Source organism: Meles meles, chromosome 17 (assembly GCF_922984935.1).
Source record: "Meles meles chromosome 17, mMelMel3.1 paternal haplotype, whole genome shotgun sequence".
Taxonomy (NCBI): domain Eukaryota; kingdom Metazoa; phylum Chordata; class Mammalia; order Carnivora; family Mustelidae; genus Meles; species Meles meles.
The window spans coordinates 65604810-65624677 of NC_060082.1; the positions used below are offsets into that span (position 1 = coordinate 65604810).

General features: G+C 39.8%; 1 protein-coding gene and 1 pseudogene across 6 annotated transcripts in view; one reads left to right on the forward strand and one right to left on the reverse strand.

Moving 5' to 3' along the window:
• Window positions 1–19868, reverse strand: part of DNM3 (dynamin 3) — a 535138-nt gene that overhangs the window by 463782 nt on the left and 51488 nt on the right. The window lies entirely within an intron of this gene.
• Window positions 1–19868, forward strand: part of LOC123928206 — a 38580-nt pseudogene that overhangs the window by 10132 nt on the left and 8580 nt on the right.

A 19868-nucleotide genomic window follows, 5' to 3' on the forward strand; every position in this document is an offset into this window, starting at 1 on the left:
CAATAAAATCCCATTTACAACTGCATCAAAAAGCATAAAATACCCAGGAGTACATTTAGGATATAAAAAAAACCTGTAAACTGGGGCACCTGGGGTTAAGCCTCTGCCTTCGGCTCAGGTCATGATCTCAGGGTCCTGGGATCGAGCCACACGTTGGGCTCTATGCTCAGCAGGGAGCCTGCTTCCCTTCCACCCCCCCGGCCTGCCTCTCTGCCTACTTGTGATCTCTCTCTGTCAAATAAATAAATAAAATCTTTAAAAAAAAAAAAACCCTGTAAACTAAAAACTGTAAGACATTAATGAAAGAAACTGAAGAAGACACAAATAAACGAAAGGTATTTGTGCTCATGGATTAGAAGAATAAACACTGTTAAAATGTCCATATTTGGCACCTGGGTGGCTCAGTTGTTAGACATCTGCCTTCGGCTTGGGTCATGATCCCAGGGTACTGGGATCAAGCCCCACATCGGGTTCCCTGCTCGGCGGGAAGCCTGCTTCTCCTTCTCCCATTCCCCTTGCTTGTGTTCCCTCGCTCACTGTCTCTCTCTCTCTGTGTCAAATAAATAAATAAAATCTTCCAAAAAATTATTTAAATAAATAAATAATAAAATGTCCATATTACCCAAAGCAACTACAGAGTCAATGCAATCCCTATCAAAATTCCAGTGGCATTTTTCACAGAACTAGAACAAATTATTCTAAAATTTGTACAGAATCACAAAAAGACCCTGAATAGCCAAAGCAATCTTGAGAAAAAACAAAGAAGGAGGTATCACAATCCCAGATTTCAAACTATCTACAAAACTGTAGTAATCAAAACAGTATGGTATCAGCATAAAAACAGATACTAATATCAACAGAGATAAATAAGCCTGCACATATATGGTCAAATAATTTACAAACAGGAGGCAAGAATATGCAAAGCAGAAAGGACGGTCTCTTCAATAAACGGTGTTGGGAAAACTGGACAGCTACCTGCAAAAGAATGAAACTGGACCACTCTTACATCATATGCAAAAATTTAACACAAAACAGATTAAACACTTGAATGCAAGACCTGAAACCATAAAACTCCTAGAAGGAAACCTAGAAAGTATGCTCCTTAACAATGGACTTGGCAATGTTTCTCTCGTACCCGACTCTAAAGGGAAGAGCAGTGAAAGCAAAAATAAACAAATGAGACTGCATTGAACTAACACCACCAACAAAGTGAAAAGGCAACCTATTGAATGGAAGAACACATCTGCAAATCATATATCCAAGAAGGGGTTAATATCAAAGTATAGAAAGAATTCATACACCTCAGTAATTAAAAAACAAAAATCTGACTTTAAAAATGGGCAAAGGGGGGCACCTGGGTGGCTCAGTAGGTTGGGCCTCTGCCTTCGGCTGGGGTCATGGTCTCAGGGTCCTGAGATCAAGTCCCGCATCGAGCTCCCTGCTCAGCGGGGAGCCTGCTTCCGCCCTACTCTCTGCCTACTTGTGATCTCTCTCTCTATCAAATAAGTAAATAAAATCTTTAAAATAAATAAATAAATAAAAATGGGCAAAAGATCTCAATAGACACGTTTCCAAAAAAGACATCCAGATGGCCAACAGACACATGAAAAGATGCTCAACATCACTATTCATCAGGGAAATGCAAATCAAGACCACAATGAGATAACACCTTGTACCTGTCAGAATGGCAATTATCAAAAAGACAATAACAAGTGTTAGCAAGGATACAGAGAAAAGGGAATACTTGTGTACTGTTGGTGGGAATGTAAATTGGTGCAGTAACATAGAAAACAGTATGGAGGTTCTTCAAGAAATTGAAAGTGGAACTACCATATGATCCCCAATTCCACTTGGGGGTATTTACCCAAAGAAAATTAAAACACTGGGGCGCCTGGGTGGCTCAGTGGATTAAGCCGCTGCCTTCAGCTCGGGTCATGATCTCAGGGTCCTGGGATCGAGCCCCGCATCGGGCTCTCTGCTCCGCAGGGAGCCTGCTTCCTCCTCTCTCTCTGCTTGCCTCTCTGCCTACTTGTGATCTCTCTCTCTGTCAAATAAATAAATAAAATCTTAAAAAAAAAAAGAAAAGAAAATTAAAACACTAATTAGAAAAGTTTATGCACCCCTATGATCACTGCAGTATTGTTAACACGGAAACGACCAAGGTATCCACAGATGGATGAATGGATAAAAGTGTGTGTGTGTGTGTGTGTGTGTGTGTGTGTGTGTGTGTGTGTGTGATATAAAACAGTATTCCGCTATAAAAAAGAATGAGTCTTGCCATTTGCAACAACATGTTTGGACCTTGAGATTATTATGCTAAGTGAGTACGTCAGACAGAGAAAATCAAATACCACATGATTTTGCTTACACTGTATGTGTAATCTAAAAAACAAAATAAACAAAACCAAACCCAGATTTCATAGATGTAGAGAACAGATTAGTGGTTGCCGAAGGGGAGAGGGATAAGGAAGTTAAAATGAGTGAAGGGGATCAAGGAATACAAACTTCTACTTATAAAATAACCAAGTCATAGAGATATAATAATATTCAGCATGGGAAATATAGTCAATAATATTGTATTATCTTTGATGACTAATGATAACTAGACTTAGTAAAACAATCATTTTTCAATGTATATATACAAAGGTCAAGTTACTATGTCGTACACTTGAAACCTAATATAATATTGTATGTCAATTATACTTCAATAAAAAATGAATAAAAATAAAAGGATCATTATAGCTATCAAAAATAAACTGTAGGGGTCAAAGACAGAAACAGGGAAAACAGGGGCACCTGGGTGGCTCAGTCAGCTAAGTATTCAACTCTTGGTCATGATCGTGGGGTCCTGAGATCAAATCCCTCATCAGGCTCCACACTCAGCATAGAATCTGCTTGAGATTCTCTCCCTCACCCTGTGCCCCTCTCCCAACTCATACCCTCTCTCTCTAAAATAAATAAAATCTTAAAAAAAAAAAAAAAGAGGCAGGGAAAACAGGACATATTAGACTAACAGAAACAAAACATCATGGAGACCTGGACCAGCATCATAGTGATGGAAGTGGTGAAAGGAGGTCAGTTTGGGGGCATATTTAAAGGTAGGGCCCGCCTGGAATGACTTCTGCCTTGCAACATAAAGTTGTAGGACATTTTTTCGTGTGTGTCCAGAAAGACTTGGGTTCAAATTCTAGCTCTGTCACTCACTGAGTGTGTACCTTCGTTATTACATTTTAACTCTCTAAAGCTCAGAGTCCGGGTCTGTAAAATAAAAATGACATCATATACTCTAAAGGGTCATTGAAAAGAGTAAATAACATAGAGCACATAGCAGGACTTCAATAAATGCGAGCTCCTCTTCTTGCTTTAATTATAATTATTTTGTTAGAAACATATTTTGTTAGAGACATCCAGAAGGCCCAGAAAGTCACATCTGCTAAACACTTCCCGGAAGTTAAGAATTTTTGATGAAAATGACTTCAGTTCCAAAATAAATTGGGTACATATAAAATGTAAAAGATTTATACCTTCTTATAAAAAAAAATGGAAGATTCAGAATCATGCCACACCCTTCACATTAGAGAATATCAGCAATGAGATTCTGTGCAGAAGTTTCTTGACAATCTGGTTCACCATTTCATAACAGTGGAATGCTGGGACATCAAGAACAGCTCTCCACGGCAAGAGAGGCTGTTAGTCTTTGAAATGAAAAAAAAAAAAAGTTATTTTAAAAGAAAGTGTCCTAAAGAAGGAATTAAAAATGGTTTTGTGTGTGTGTGTGGTGTTTTTTTTTTTTACAGAGGGCAACTGAACTACAGCTAAAAAGCTTTAACAATGGTTAACAAGCTACTTCATTCATCCCTTCAGCAAATCTTTGAAAGCTGTGTTATAGGGATTTTGAAAATATAGAACAATCTAGAACAGTCCTTTCCCTCAGTTCACCATCTAGCACATCCATCCCTCGTTCAGCCATCACATACTAAAAGCTCACTCTATCTACAAATTGCGGAGGTGGGTCATCTCCTAAATTTGAAAACTCTCTACTTCCAAAACCCCCCATTATATTTTTAGTCTTGAGACTCATGGTTTCCACCTGCATACTTTACTTGCACCCATGCTGATTTTCCTGTCTGTGCAGCCTCTTCACTCTCAATAAGATTAATTTTGTGTATCTCAAGTTAAAATCAACTCAAATTACCTCCCTCACTCATGAAGAACCTGTTTCCTAATAATCACTTCATTACGTTTTAAAGTCCTCCTTCCTATTCGACGTCCTCTCCTAAATCCAGCTCACAGTAAGTGAATATTAAATGGCTATTCTTATCCCTATCACATACACCAACAAATAAAAAATAAATCCTCGGCTCCATCAAAACGGGTCTCCCCACGGACCCTGCCTCAGTGGATACCACACTCCTCTGCTCAGGGCTACCGTGGCGCTCCCAACCTTAAATAACGTCTGTCTCTTTAATAGAAGTCATTTCATTCGACTCTCACAACCAGTCTGTGATTTAAGCAAGGCCAGCATTATCTCTATATTGCAAATGAGAAAGCCAAGAATTATTTTTAGACTCCCTCCTCTCTGCTTATTCAAAAAGGAAAAGTGATATTCGACATGAATTTTGAATGATGAATAAGCATTTTCCAGGTGGTTAGATGAGGATGAGGACATTTCAGGATGGCTGCATAAAGGCCAGAGAGGCTTGAAAGGGAAGCACATACGTACACACACATTCATGTATGCACACACGCATGTGTGCACAATTCATATATGCACACACATTCACGCACACATTCGTGTATGCACACAAGCTATGAACTGGTCCCCTATATTCGATTTCAAGAAACGTCACATCTCTTTGTTTCTCAAATTCAAATCAGTTCAGACTTCAAGGCCAAGATTCATTCATGTCAGTAAGAAATCTAATATCAGACATGCTTAAGGGCTCTTCTTTCACTCCTTGATTTGTATGAGACCCCAAACGTGATGCAACGAAGAAAATGGTAGTCAAGTGCTTTGGCCAGTGGCCCATGGTGACCCCTATAGGAGATGCTCATTGTCTAAACCCCGTGGCCCTGCTGACTTAGCATCCAGTGCTTACCGTCCCCGCCACCCTCCCCAGCCTCTGTACCAAGTTAGCCACGGGGACCCCCACAGTGTTTGTCAAGGTCATCTCAGTGTTTAGTCTTCCCTAGCACCCACATAACCACATCCACTTCAGAACCCCCAAGGCACTGCTTCAACTACCCAAAAAAAAAGTCACGATCTCTGATTTCCACCCCTTGGAAATCTCTTTTTTCTCTGGAAGAAATCCCTGTTTTCTAAAGACAACCCGTACTTCTTTCAATAATTTTAGAGTTTAGTTGTTCTCTCAAAGACTTTAGAAATAGGATGGTCCTAAAAGCTTCTACCATGGAGCCTAAGAATGTGTTTACCTTCCCTAGGAATAAGGAGGATTCCATCTTTAGGAATGGAGTAGAGAGTTTCCCATTCCCAAGAATAGAATAAATGCTTCCTTTAATGATGCAGGACAAAAAACAGTGTTGTATTTTCCTATCTTGCTACAGTAAATTCTTGATAAGTTGCCCTGTTAAATATCTAAAAAATTGTAAGTCTTTTTTTTCTCCAATTAGATCAGAGGCAAGCGGTATAGTTGCCACAGTAGGCACTCATATGTTTTGCATGTATTACAGCGGATTATTATAGAAGCCCGTATTTTTGACAGATCACAAACCAAACTGTCCTTTAAAGTACAGCTAGGTGCCACCGATACAACAGATATATCTGTTATAGAACAGTATAAGGATTACCTTTTTGGCTGAGCATGAAAAGGCATCACATCACCTCTAAGTAAAAATCAAGACTATGCTGGGGCACCTGGGTGGCTTAGTCGGTTCAGTTCAGTTTCCGCTCAGGTCATGGTCTCGGGGTCCTGGTACTGAGCCCCGCATGGGACTCTACACTCAGTTGGCAGTCTGCTTGTCTCTCTCTCCCTCTGCCTTCCACCCACCCCAGCTCGTGCTCACTCTTTCTCTCAAATAAATAAATAAAATCTTAAGAAAAAGAAAACTAAGTCTGTGTCTCTGACAAGATTCTAAACTTGGTCAATAAAATATTTTCCACCAAGCACCAATCTGTCACAATAAATGTACAATAAACACATGTACTCCAGTCTAGAAGAGAATGAATTCTAGCTCTGAGATTATTTTTCCCATAGTAGAATTCTTAAAACATACAGAACATTTAACATCGTTTAAAACAAAAGTAGAAACTTAAAAACTTTTAAGGTCTATGTAGAATTTCCAGCTATTACCTCTTTTCAACTTGATTACTTAAATTCCCTTTTTTTTTTTAAGATTTATTTATTTGACAGATAGAGACAACAAGAGAGGGAACACAAGTAGGGGGAGTGGGAAGGGGAGAACAGGCTTCCCGTTGAGCAGGGTACATTGCCTCATGACCTGAGCCGAAGGCAGAGGCTTAACGACTGAGCCACCCAGGAGCCCCTAAATTCCCTTTTCTAACAGTAAGTTACAGGTCTACAAGTTTAATTCTCAAGTTCCAAGCTGAATTAAAACTTCCAGCCAAAATGTCTTCTTCAATCAATTCCCACATCCACAACGTGCTGCAATGAAAAGAGAATGGGTTACAGGGAAAAAGAGTTTGGTCCTGACACTAGCTCTGGGCCTTAAACAAGTTACTGAACCCCTTTCACCTGTTCTTTCGTTTGTAAAGTAGTGATAGTATGCTGGCCTTCCCCCAACATGGTTGTGTCTTCTTCCCCCTTTCCCTCTGCCTGCTTCCTCTGCCTGCTTGTGATCTCTCTCTCTCTCTGTGTGTCAAATAAATAAACAAAATCTTAAAAAAAAAAAAAAAGTGCGCCTGGGTGGCTCACTCATTAAGCGTCTGCCTTCGGCTCAGGTCATGGTCCCAGATTGAGCCCCACTTCAGGCTCCTTCTCCTTGCTCAAGGGGAAGCCTGCTTCTCCCCCTCCCACTCCCACTCCTTGTATTCCTATTCTCACTGTCTCTCTCTCTCTCTGTCTCTGCCAAATAAATAAATAAAATCTTAAAAAGAAAAAAAAAAAGCAAGGTGGTATTATTGTCAGCAACCATCTGGGAGCATAAAGTTAACAAAAAGAAGTTACCACCAGAAAAATAATATTCAGAAAGACAGCACCAAATGCAAAGGAAAAATAAACAAGAAAGTGAGTTTTAAGTTTTAAGTATTTGCTACTCTCCATTCTGTGACACCAAACTATATTCACAAGACATTTCTGAAAAATTAGCCACACTATACATCTTGTTTGCCTCAGTGAGAACTTCTCTTTACGGTATTACTCGATTTTCACCCCAGTTCAACCCTTTAAAAAAGTTTTCTTAACGTAACTGTTGTAGAAAATTTTCACTCAGAACACACACAGAAAAAGAACACACGTAGTTTTTTACCAGTAAGAGTATTCTTATGTGCCCAGTCCCTGACAGACACATGACAACCTGTCACTGACCCAACCACTGATAAAAATAATAAGAGATTTAAGGCTTTGATCAATTTTTTTAAAAACAGTTTCTCTTTTTCAACAAAGATTATCACTCCTGAACACACTTCTACAGAGTCAACAACATTCCAGGTCATTACTTTGATTTTAAGCCATTGTCCCGATTTCAGACTCTTGCCTCTAAAAGACAAAAACATTTCTCACATCAGGAATTTTGGATCTTAGAAGGTTTCAAGGTTTGTCCTTCCTGAATGTCAACATGCCTACCACAATTCAATAAGGAGCATTTTTACTTTCAATTTACCATAGTCTGATTTTGCTTCCTGGCAATTCTGAAAGGATAATTAAAATACTCATATCTTTTAAGTAGCAGAAGAAATATATTGGACCTTTCATATTTGATTTTTAGGAATTTTTATTCTAGATTACCATTTCAATTAAAGATATTACATGGAAAGAATACCATGTCTCAGAATTTAAAAAAAGATGAATATTTGCTACTCCAAAGCTGATAAAAATTAATGTATTCTCCAAGGTCAGAGGACAGTCTGGAATAGGGTTGCTTTAATCTTTAAAAAATCCTGTCTATTTATTAATCTTTTCATGATCCCACAAGGCAAGAAAGACTTAAAATGTTTTGAAATGTGCTATGGATATACAAACTTGAACGGATAGCATGAAGCTTCCTTGACATTCCCTTCTTCAAGCACCAGGTTTTCCATCCCGTCCAATGTCACAGCTCCATCTCTCAGCAATTTCTGTAAGAACCATCATCTCCGGGGCATCCTCCAAATAAATAATAACAGAGTGAAAGACCCCTTGGGAAAGGCTCCAGCTAAACACTTTAATTTCCAAAATTTTATTGTAATGGGAAACTATAAAATATAGCTATTATTGGGGCGCCTGGGTGGCTCAGTGGATTAAGCCACTGCCTTCGGTTCAGGTCATGATCTCAGGGTCCTGGGATCGGGCCCCGCATTGGGCTCTCTGCTCCGCGGGGAGCCTGCTTCCTCCTCTCTCTCTCTGCCTGCCTCTCTGCTTACTTGTGATCTCTCTCTCTGTCAAATAAATAAATAAATAAATAAAATCTTTAAAAAATATATATATAGTTATTATTTTCTTGTTGGCATTCTTAACATACAGTATACCAAGTATTTAAACATCTCTCGATAAAGTCTTCATTTAAAACATCAATCATTGTATTAGGCTAAAATGTAGCGATGCCCATAGCGAATATTAAAGAGGCCTGAAACCCCTGCACAAATTGTGAGCTTTTTTTAATGCTATCATTGTGTCCTTTGGAGGCGTTTTACAATGGGCCCGTCTTCCCCTTTGCTCCCAGAACACTGGGAGCCATTTTGTCCGTGCCGCCAGTGCGAATGCTCTTAACCATGCCTTCCGGTCTGGTTCCTTCTTGGTAGTGTCATCAAGGTCGGAGAACCCCATGTAGAAGAGTTGCTGGAAGCAGGGGTGCATTGAGCCCCGCATGGGGCTCCACACTCAGTCAGCAATCTGCTTGTCTCTCTCACTCTCCCTCTGCCCTCCCCCCGCCCCAGCTCGTGCTCTCTTTTTCTCAAATAAATAAATAAAATCTTAAGGAAGAAAAAAAGTCAGCACTGTTCACCTAAGTAACCCACAGGGCCTTTGCTATGTTACCTGGCTACTCACCGCCTACTTAATTCACCTCTTGTCTCCCAGAGCTGTCTTTTTTTTTTTCAGGCCTATATGGAAAATCAAGGATGCGAAGCGTTTTCTACAACATAATACACCATATTGCTAAACTATCAAAATTACAAAATCAAGGACAAAAGTATTTTTGCATTTCTGCATTCTGGCCAGGTAAGACTACAATAATGCTGTCTCTTATACGCGTCGAAGTCTATACATCTCAAAGCAGTAGCAATGCACACGGCCCACGGACTTCAGTTCTCTTGGCTGGAAAGAAGCTGAGTGCAAGGGCTCTTAGTACCCACCTGTTAGAAGTGAAGAAAAAGAAAGGCAGGGTTCAGGGACGCGTGCGCTGTCACGGAAGTTCACTAGTGACAGAATCGAGGCTATGGCTTGATATTCTGATATCCCACCCTGAGTTTTTTCTCAAGAACCGCCTCCCAAAGAAGTTAGTTGCCTTACACATCAAATTCTCTCTCCAGGGATCCCTACCCTTTTTGAAATTTATGTCACTAACACATCAAGAGGAATACATCAAGAAACTTTATTCTCTACTTTTTACAGAGATTCATCAGTTTACATTGAGAAAAAAATATTTGTTGAGATCATAGGTTAAGCTAGAGTGAGGGAGGAAGTTGGGGTGAGAGGGACAACTGAAAGGCTCAGATCTTTTTTTTTTTTTTTAAGATCTTATTTATTTATTTGACAGAGATCGCAGGTAGGCAGAGAAGCAGGCAGAGAGAGAGAGGAGGAAGCAGACTCCCTGCTGAGCAGAGGAAAGGCTCAGATCTTAAACTTTTGAGGGTGAAATAGAAAAAAGGAAAGACTTAGAAACAGGATAACACTACAAAGGCACAGAGACAGAGTTAAGGCCCCATTTAGAATAGTCTGCATGCTCGTAGATAACATGTAGCATCACTCGGACATATTTGAAAGAAAGATCCTGGAACAGTTATACATTTGTGCTGAGAACCCCCTTCCTTCCCTCCTGCTCCGAGACCTCGTTGCAACCAGACTCTCTCCTACATTTTCAACTTCCCCTCTTAAGTGGTTCCTAGAGAGAGTTCCAGTTCTCCATCTGGGGAGGGGGGAGACAAGCAAGTAAAGGACCACCACCCTCTCCCCCCATCCTCATTTCACTCATCCCCTCCCACTCACTGTCACCCCTCACTGCTCCCTCTAGAGTCAAGTTTCTTAAAAGAGGATTCTAATATCATGTCTCCTTAACTTCGAACACAGGCCTACACCACTCAAATTTGGGCCAATCTCTTATTTCACCCTTGAAGCTGCCCTCACCAACAACCTTATTTCTAAAAGCAATGGCACTCCCAGAAGTTATCTTCCCTTGTTCTTTCAGCAAACTTGATATTGCTGACCTCTCTCTCCCCTCTCCTCTCCTGATGCTTTCTCAGCTAACCGCCCTCCCTCCATCCCCTCCCACTCTTCCTCCCTCTCCTCCTTTCAGTGTCTTCCATTGGCCACTCCTTGGACTTTTATCAGCCATCTTCTCCTTCTGCGTGTTTCATCAACTCCTGCTCATAGTTGCCACTCATGATCCTACAGTCCTAATCTCTCTTCTGAGCTCCAAACTTCTACTTTTATATCAATATATCATAAGAACTCCAGACTCATCCTGTCCCAAATGGAACACACTGCTTTCCCAGTCTCTTCCTCCTTGATTTTGGTTGTTTCTTTGTTTGTTTTTTCTTATAACAGTGAATGGCACCACCAACCAAGCAAAAATCTGGAAGTTCTCCTTGATTTTCTCCCCACCCCCTATTGTCTTAACTCAAGCCCTTGTAAAGTCTATATCGCTCAGCCTCCCCCAGTTGGCAATCTCTTCTTTTGCTGTAGGCTGAACTCTGCAGCGCCCTGGAGGTTCCATCTTCGTGCTTGCAACCTTGCCTCTGCACAGTCTCCTCTACCTGGAGTCCCCTCCCCACCGCCCCCCCACGTCCTTCAAGACTCAGCTCAGCGATCAGCCCTCCAAGATGCCTGTCACTCTGCCGAGGCTGGCCTGTGATATCCCTACTCTGAATCCCATCTTACTTGTAGAAACCTGTATCATAGAGACAACTGTGTTCTGGTCGTCTATTTCCATCTCCCCGGCTGTCCCGTTAACTCCTAGAAAGCAGGAACTCTGTCATCCTCATGTATCCACATTCCGTATCATTCCTGGTCCATCACAGACCCTCAATTAATGTTTTACAAATGAATAAAAAATTCAACCCACTGTCCACATTTCTGTGCTCCCTGGTCATTTGTTACTAGGCTCAAAATCCCATCCATTTTTGATTGCCCCATTCAAATATCATTTCACCCCATTCTCTTATTTCTCACTTCTCTTACGGTGATTAACTGCAAAGCAAAGTAGACAAAGAAATCTGGGCACTTAGTCTTTTATTATGCTACTGTTGCATTATAGGAGGCTTCAAGCAAAGGGTAATTTAATTCATCTTTTAGTTGTCCAAAACTGGTGCTTTCCTTCCTTGGGGGTCTTTAGAGGGAGGCACATTCACATCTGAAAGAAACCAAAAGCAACACACTAGCAAAAACCTCCCCTGCACTACAACTCAGCAGCATCCCACAATAGAGCTTTCAAAAGGAGTCACAGAGCCTGTGTGTGGTGCTGCTTACGAGCCATCACATGGCAGCAGCGGGGACAACACACCAGCCCCAAGCCCGAGACAAAGAGCAGAGATGAAGCCAGCTCTGTTCCTGCTGACGCCACGGAGGCCACTGCTCTCTCGGCAGGGCTAACAACAAACAGGCCTAGGCCGGCTGCAGCCCAGCCAGGCCAACGAGGGGAGAGGCGAGAAGCGTCCCAGAGCCGAGCTTCCCCGCGCTGGAGGGCACTGCTGCCCTGCTTCGCTTGAGCTCCGGAGACACCTCAGCATCCCTGTCTCTTAAAAAGTGAACTGCAGAACCTCCTTTTCTTTTTCTTTTTCTTAAAGATTTTATTTATTTATTTGACAGACAGAGATCACAAGTAGGCAGAGACAAAGGCAGAGAGAGAGGAGGAAGCAGGCTCCCCGCCTGCAGAGAGCCCGATGCGGGGCTCCATCCCAGGACCCTGAGACCATGACCCGAGCCAAAGGCAGAGGCTTTAACCCACTGAGCCACCCAGGTGCCCCCAGATCCTCCTTTTCAATTAACAAGATTAAAATGAAATTGCAATTGGAAATAATATGACAGCCCCTCCCTTATCCACGGAGGATACATTCCAAGATCCCAGGGAAGGCCTGAAGCCACGGAGAGTACAGGACCCTACACACACCATGTATCCTACACATACATACCTATGATAAAGTTGAATTTATAAATCAGGTACAATAAGAGATTAACAACAATAAATAATAAAATAGAATAATTATAAAAAAGTGTGAATGTGGTCTCTCTTGTTCTTGGTGTTCTTTTTTTTTTTTTAAGATCTTATTTATTTATTTGACACAGAGAGATCACAAGAAGGCAGAAAGGCAGGCAGAGAGAGAGGGGGAAGCAGGCTCCAGGACGAGCAGAGAGCCTGACGTGGGCTCGAACCAGGACCCTGAGACCATGACCTGACCGGCTGACAGTGGGTAACTGAAACCGCAGAAGCAGAACTAGGGAGGAGGGCTACCGTAGGAACATCTAAACAGGGGACCTATCATACAATGGAATATACTAGAAACCACTAAGAATGGTGTAACCTAATAATTAATGTGAAAAAATCACTCTCTACTATTGAGTAAAAAATCAAATCATCAAACCTAAGTGTATAATATATAGAATACATGTATGTATATATGTGTGTATATATACATTTTCAAATCACATAACATAAAAGTATAATATAAGATAAATCTATGCCTAAATATTAAAAGTGGTTAACTTCTAGGTGACCAGATTATGGGTAGGTTTTATCTCCTTATCATTTTATCTGTGTTTTCTAAATATACTTTGATGGCCATGTATTTCTTTAATAAAGCAAAACAGGTTTCTAAAAAATGAAATCATCTCTTAATTAAATTTTAGAAATCTCTAAACCTTCATAAGCGTATTGTTTTTTTACTTATATCCTAAAGACTTAAAATAATTTTTTTTTCAAAATCCCAGTTTTACTGGGTCTTAGAGGTAATGGAACTAGATTTATAGGGTCACTAAATCCACAAAATCTCATGGTATGCTCTATACAAAGCTTGCATGTAAAACATGGTTCAAAATGAAAGCAATAATAAGAAAATGTCCTAGTTTTAAAATACTTTCTTATTCAGTGGGCGCCTGGGTGGCTCAGTTGAAGTGACTGCCTTCAGCCCAGGTCATGATCCTGGAGTCCAGGGTTCAAGTTCCATCTTGGACTCCCTGCTCGGCAGGGGGGTCTGCTTCTCCCTCTGACCCTCCCCCTTCTCATGCTCTTTCTCTCTCTCATTCTATCTCTCTCTCTCTCAAATAAACAAAATCTTTAAAAAAAAATAATTTCTTATTCAGAAAAAGGATGTGGGGAGCCAGGGGGGCTCAATGGGTTAAGCCTCTTTCTTCAGCTCAGGTCATGACCTCGGAGCCCCACATCAGGCTTTCTGCTCAGCAGGAAGCCTCCTTTCCCCCTCTCTCTCTGTCTGCCTCTCTGCCTACTTGAGATCTCTGTCAAATAAATAAATAAAATCTTAAAAAAAAAAAAGAAGAAAAGAAAAAAGGTTCCAACAAAGTCAGAAAACCAAAGTTAAACTCTACCACTGGCCAGTTAGAACAAAGATCATATTTTTATTATGTTAATCTACAAACTATAGAAAATGCCAGATTGTTAGCAGTAAAGGAATTTCCTGTCAGATGTTAGATTCAATCTTCACATTAATGAATGAGATGATTTGAAAAGATTCATTTTTTTATTCATTTAGCAGATATTTATTAAGCGAGAATTCACTATGAAATAGCATGTGCTAATTTAGATTGTCAACCAAAGAACCAATTATCCACAGCATTTCCCTTACTTTGTATCAAAAGCTTGACAAAAGATAAACATGATTATTCACTACTGTCAAATCTCTGACATCAGTTCTCATTCTCTTTTAAAAAAATTTTTTTTAATAAATAATAAATAATAATAAAGGGCCACCCTTAACATCTGTGGAGTAGAATAATAGCTTAAGTTGGTGAGGAAAAAAAGTCTTCAAATAAAGGATTGGGGGAGGGGAATTTTGTATTAATTAGAGAAAGGAACACAGTCTGCAATTTAAATTAGACATTTGGAAGGGGCAAAACAAACCCTATTTCATGAAAGTCTTGTTTGTTTGTTTTTTATCTATTGTTCTTTTTTAATGAACACACTTGACAAAATAGACAAAGATGGCAACTTTACCTCCACTGTCCAAGTTTGGAGGGGTTTTTTGTATGTTGTTTTTTAACTGACTTGTGAAATTTGGCTGTCTGGGAGCCATTAGTTCCAAGAGCATTTTAGTCACCCACTTTGGCTAATCTATAATCTGGAACCCTGCCCCTAACACAATGTCACACATGTAGAAGATGCTCAAAAATTACTTGTTTGGGGGCACCTGGGTGGCCTAGTGGATTAAAGCCTCTGCCTTCAGCTCAGGTCATGATCCCGGGGTCCTGGGATCGAGCCCCGCATCGGGCTCTCTGCTCAGTGGCGAGCCTGCTTCCCCCTTCTCACTCTGCCTGCCTCTCTGCCTACTTGTGATCTCTCTCCGTCAAATAAATAAATAAAATCTTAAAAAAAAAAATTACTTGTTTGATGAAGAAATGTATCCCTGTTTCATAAGGAAGATGTGACTTGGGGATCACTTGAAGGTGGTCCAAAAGAAGTAAGACTTGAAGAAGGTTTGAAAATGAATCCAAACATATAGCTATTTTATATATATATAAAAATATATAATATATAATATGTAGTTATATAGTATAATTACATATTATATTATACTATTTATATCTATATATATAATAAAAACACTAGGGTGTAAGTAAAGGAGGCTGGTCCTAGAGAGCGAGATTTCCCAATGCCACATACCTATTTGTAATTCATTAACACTATCTAAAATCTTAACACCGGGTAGGATATATTTGGATGAATATCTACTCTTCTTTGAAAATGCAAATAATTTGGAGAAGATTAAAGAATGCAACCATCTGACATGACTGTTATACCAGAAAAATTACAGGAATTTTGTCATAGTGCTTATTAAATATATAAAATATAATTATATACTTAAGGTTATGAGATATCTTTATGATAACTTAAAACTCACTTTATGTACCCACATATAAATAATACACTGGCTTACATTTCAGATTATATTAGATTGAATCTCCAAAAACCACTGGATTTTTTAATCAAAATTGGTCAAATATTAAACAACTAAAAATAATTTTGGGTACATGCCACTGTAGTGATGAATACATGTCACTATACATTGTCAAAACCTATAAAACTTTAGAACACAAAGAGTGAACCTGAAGGCATGCATTTTTAATCATCAAAGACCCCAGAATGGAATGCAGAATGTGATAAATCACTCTAACTATATTACAAATGCATGAAACAACCTCACTGATAGGTGTAGAGGACTAAGTGCTGACCTAAGTAAGTGGAAATGAGTGAAATCTGCAAGAGTAAAGGCAAAAAGGAATTGCGTATAAGAAACCAGTATTCTCACTGATAAAGCTGGATTCTTACCCCCCCCCCACCCAGGGATACAAGTTAACAATCCTGTTACTGCTATCCCTGTGAACTGGAATGAACAATGAAGTAAATAAATAGATGGCCAGAGCCAAGTTCCTTACTGTTGGATGAGAAAATAAAACAAGCGAGAAGAGTAGGCTAGAGTTACATGTGGCAATCGATTAGAGTTGGCGATATCAATATGAACTCATTTAACATAAATGCAGATGGTCATCTAAGAAATATTTATAAATATGTGTATATACACAGGTTATATACACACAGACATATACACACATATAATCGCCCTGATCTGTCCGTTGAGAGGGCCTCGGAGCAACTACGTACCAGCAGCAATGAGCACAGCGTCCACATCTTGGTTGCTAATACCATTCTCCATAAAAGGAACCAGAGCTCCTTGGAGAAACAGCTGATTCTGGAACAAGGGCAGGAAATAGAAAAGATGAACCTGGAGCATCTTACAGTGATAGAAAGCAAAGAAGTGCTCAAAACACACACGTGCACACATGCCAATCACGGAAGTTCGTCAAAGGGATGCAGGAGGCAACTGAGAGAGCTCCCAAGGGAACAGTCTGAGCAACAAAATAAATGGATTATAATCCAAAGTATAAAATAAATATCCATGGGTCCATTTTTATATAAATAAATGACTAAATAAATAAATAAATGGAGAAGAAACAAATCTGCCATGCAGAAGAAGTCCAAGTAATTTACATAAACAATCCACCCTCAGGAAGAGAAGCAGAACGCCCACTCCTTCGGTATAGTGACTTCCTCCCACAGAATCCAGTAGGGACAGGAAGAGACCCAGCAAGCATTACCTCAGTCAGATGCTACTGGTCAACATCAACAGTAACTAGTCATGCTGGGTACCTGGGTGGTTCAGTCAGTTAAGTGTGACTCTTGACTTCGCTCTGGTCAAGATCTCAGGGTCATGAGATCAAGCCCCATGTGGGGCTCTGCACTCAGTGAGGAGTCTGCTTGAGATTCTCTCTCTCCCTCTCCCCTTGTTCCTCCCCCCGTGCACGTGAGCACATGTGTGCTCTTGCCCTCTCTCTCCAAAATAAATAAATAAATCGTTAAACAAAATAGTAATAAATCATGCCAATAGTATGTCCCTTTGATATGATATAATGAAAAGGGCAATTTCTCTCTGTTGTCTTTCACCCAAAAACATATAACCCCATGATAAAAACGTCAGACAAATTCCGATTAAGAGACATTCCACCGAATAGCTAATTGGTGCTCAACACTATCAATATCATTAAAAATAAGAGAAGTCTGGTAAGCTGTCATAGTTAGGAAGGTCCTAAACATACTTGGGTCACCAAGTACAGTAAGCTATCCTGGACAGCTCCTGGAACAGAAAAAGACCAGGAGGTAAAAACCAAGAAAATATGAATAAAATATAGACTTTAATTAATAAAAAATACATCCATATTGGTTTGATAATTGTAATGAATGTACCATACTCATGTAAGATTTTAACAAGGACAGAAATTGGGTGTGGGGTATATGGGAGCCCTCTGCACTCTCTCTGTCATTTTCTGTAAGTCTAAAACTGTTCTAAAGTTAAAAGATATTTAAAATTAATTTGGGAGGAGCTGAGATATCTACTGCATAGGACGATTATCCGGTTCATACCCCAGCCCAGTCCTAATACTATAGAGTGGCGTCAACCACCTCCCGCTTTCTAAATGGGAAACTCAGATCTGATGTTTTGTCATTACGGCCCTTTCACTTTGATACTTTTCGCTCTTGGATAGATTGCTGGCCATCCCAGCAATTTGGTTGCAAAACCATATAAAATCAATTACATAGAAAGATTTTCAGAAACTCATGTATTTTTAAGAACCAGGTTTTTCAACAACCATGTAGAGCGGCTTTTAGAAACTATGTCTTCTCTATTGTTATTTTACCTTCAGTTCAGAATGCATCACTGCTTACATACTGCTTCTGTGATTAGTGTCTTAACGATCAAGACCAAAAAGATGTCCTCCTAGATAGATTTATACACACCCTACCCCTCCATACACACACAGACAGAATTGGGAGTTATTACTATTCTAGTGTGAACTAAGGTCACTCTATAAATCTCAAATTTATTTTGCAGAAGCAGCGTCAAAAAAAAAAAAGTGCCAACTTAATTTCTTTCCCCATTGGAAGTTGCTTATAAGTTAATTCAACTGACATTGAAAACTACATATGAATTCTTTTTAATTCAGAGAGTCAAGGAGTAGCTGGTACCATTATTCTAACTTTGAATATGTTATGCTAAATGCATATTTTAAAGCCAGTTTTACTATAGGAAAGTCACCAAGTCAATTTTAAATAAATTTGATTATGTTTTATCTCTAGGAAAGCATCTGTTAAGTTTTCTAGGAAAATGAATCAACTAGTCATTTTTTTCTACTTGGCCAGAATTGCTACTTCTATATAAATTCATGAAATAAGTACTTCCATGCAAGGCTGAAGATAGCTTTAAAAAGCCCAATCTTAAAATAAAACTGGAAAACAGATTCACTATGAACATTATTTTTAGCATCCCTCTTACAGTACATCAATCTAAGCTTCACACGTGGCCTTACAGAAGGGTTGCTGCCAGGCTCTGTTCTTCTCTTTTGACGTGAGCTATAAAGAATTTGAACAGAAAATGTAAATGAGAATGCATGGCCAAATAAATAGCTCATTTTAAGCTGCTCCATATCATATCAGCTTTGGAAGAGAAGTTCGATAAGGGGTCCCCAGGCATTTTAAGGTGCTCTTAATGTTCAACTACCCTCTCTTCCTCTGGTCCCGTAACTGACAGGTCCCCACACGGAGAGCAGACATCTGAAGAACTGTGTCCATGACCATCATTTGACTCATCGATCTCACTACAGATAATCAGGGATGAACTGTAGACTCGAGGCTGGTAACCCTCATCAATTTTTTCTTATACCCACGTTCTCAGCATTCGGTATCACTAAAAATCTATAAATTGTGACAGATGAATCCGAGTCAGAGGAACACAAAATGAGGCTTAAACTCAGATCAGGATGGACTACTCCACATCCAGACATCCACACATGCACAGTGGCCACTCCAAACACAGTAAATAGTAATGCTAAAAACAAAGACACTTAAACCCAAATGTTTTACCTCCTACATCTGTCCCTGGTGAATGTTCAGTCAGTCTCTGCAGTGCATTTTCAGTAAAGAATAGTTTTGTTTTGAAAGATTTTATTTATTTATTTGACAGAGAGAGATCACAAGTAGGCAGAGAGGCAGGCAGAGAGAGGGGAAAGCAGGCTCCCCGTCTGAGCAGAGAGCCTGATGCGGGGCTCAATCCCAGGACCCTGAAATCATGACCTGAGCTGAAGGCAGAGGCTTAACCCACTGAGCCACCCAGGCGCCCCCTAAAGAATAGTTTTAAGAGGCTTTTCATCTTCCCTAATCAGAGACCATATCCTCCACTACCTTCTGGAAGGAGCTTCAATTTTAACAAGCCAACGAGAGTCAGTTCCCTTGTGTTTAACTTGTTTTTATTGGTTTATTTGCCCTAAACTTTTCAAAAAACTCACATAATTCCCAGTTTTAGCCTTCCTAACACTATCATAACTAAACTTTCATAGGAATTCTTTTCCTGTCACATCCAGGGAGTAGCTAGTTCCCCTGTTCTAAGTGAGTCACCCAGGTACCCCAAATTCTACTTTTTATTTTAAAATGATATGCAGTACTACCTTGCCTTGATATTATAAACTCTAATAAGGTCAACTTTCCCAGGATTCCTTTTAAGGCATGTCAACAATATATTATTTGTTAGTCATTGAAAGACACAGAATTATAATTCTCTCCACTGGCTTCGTCCACCTTCAAAGGGATGACACTGTTGGTAAGATAAAAGGAGAATGCATCAGATATTCTGGCTTAATGATAACTCATGTGTACAGCACTACTTTCAAAATATTTTCACATGCACTATACACATTCAATCCTCACAATAAACTTAGAAGTTTGGAAAAGCAGATGTTATTGCCTGAAAGCTAAAA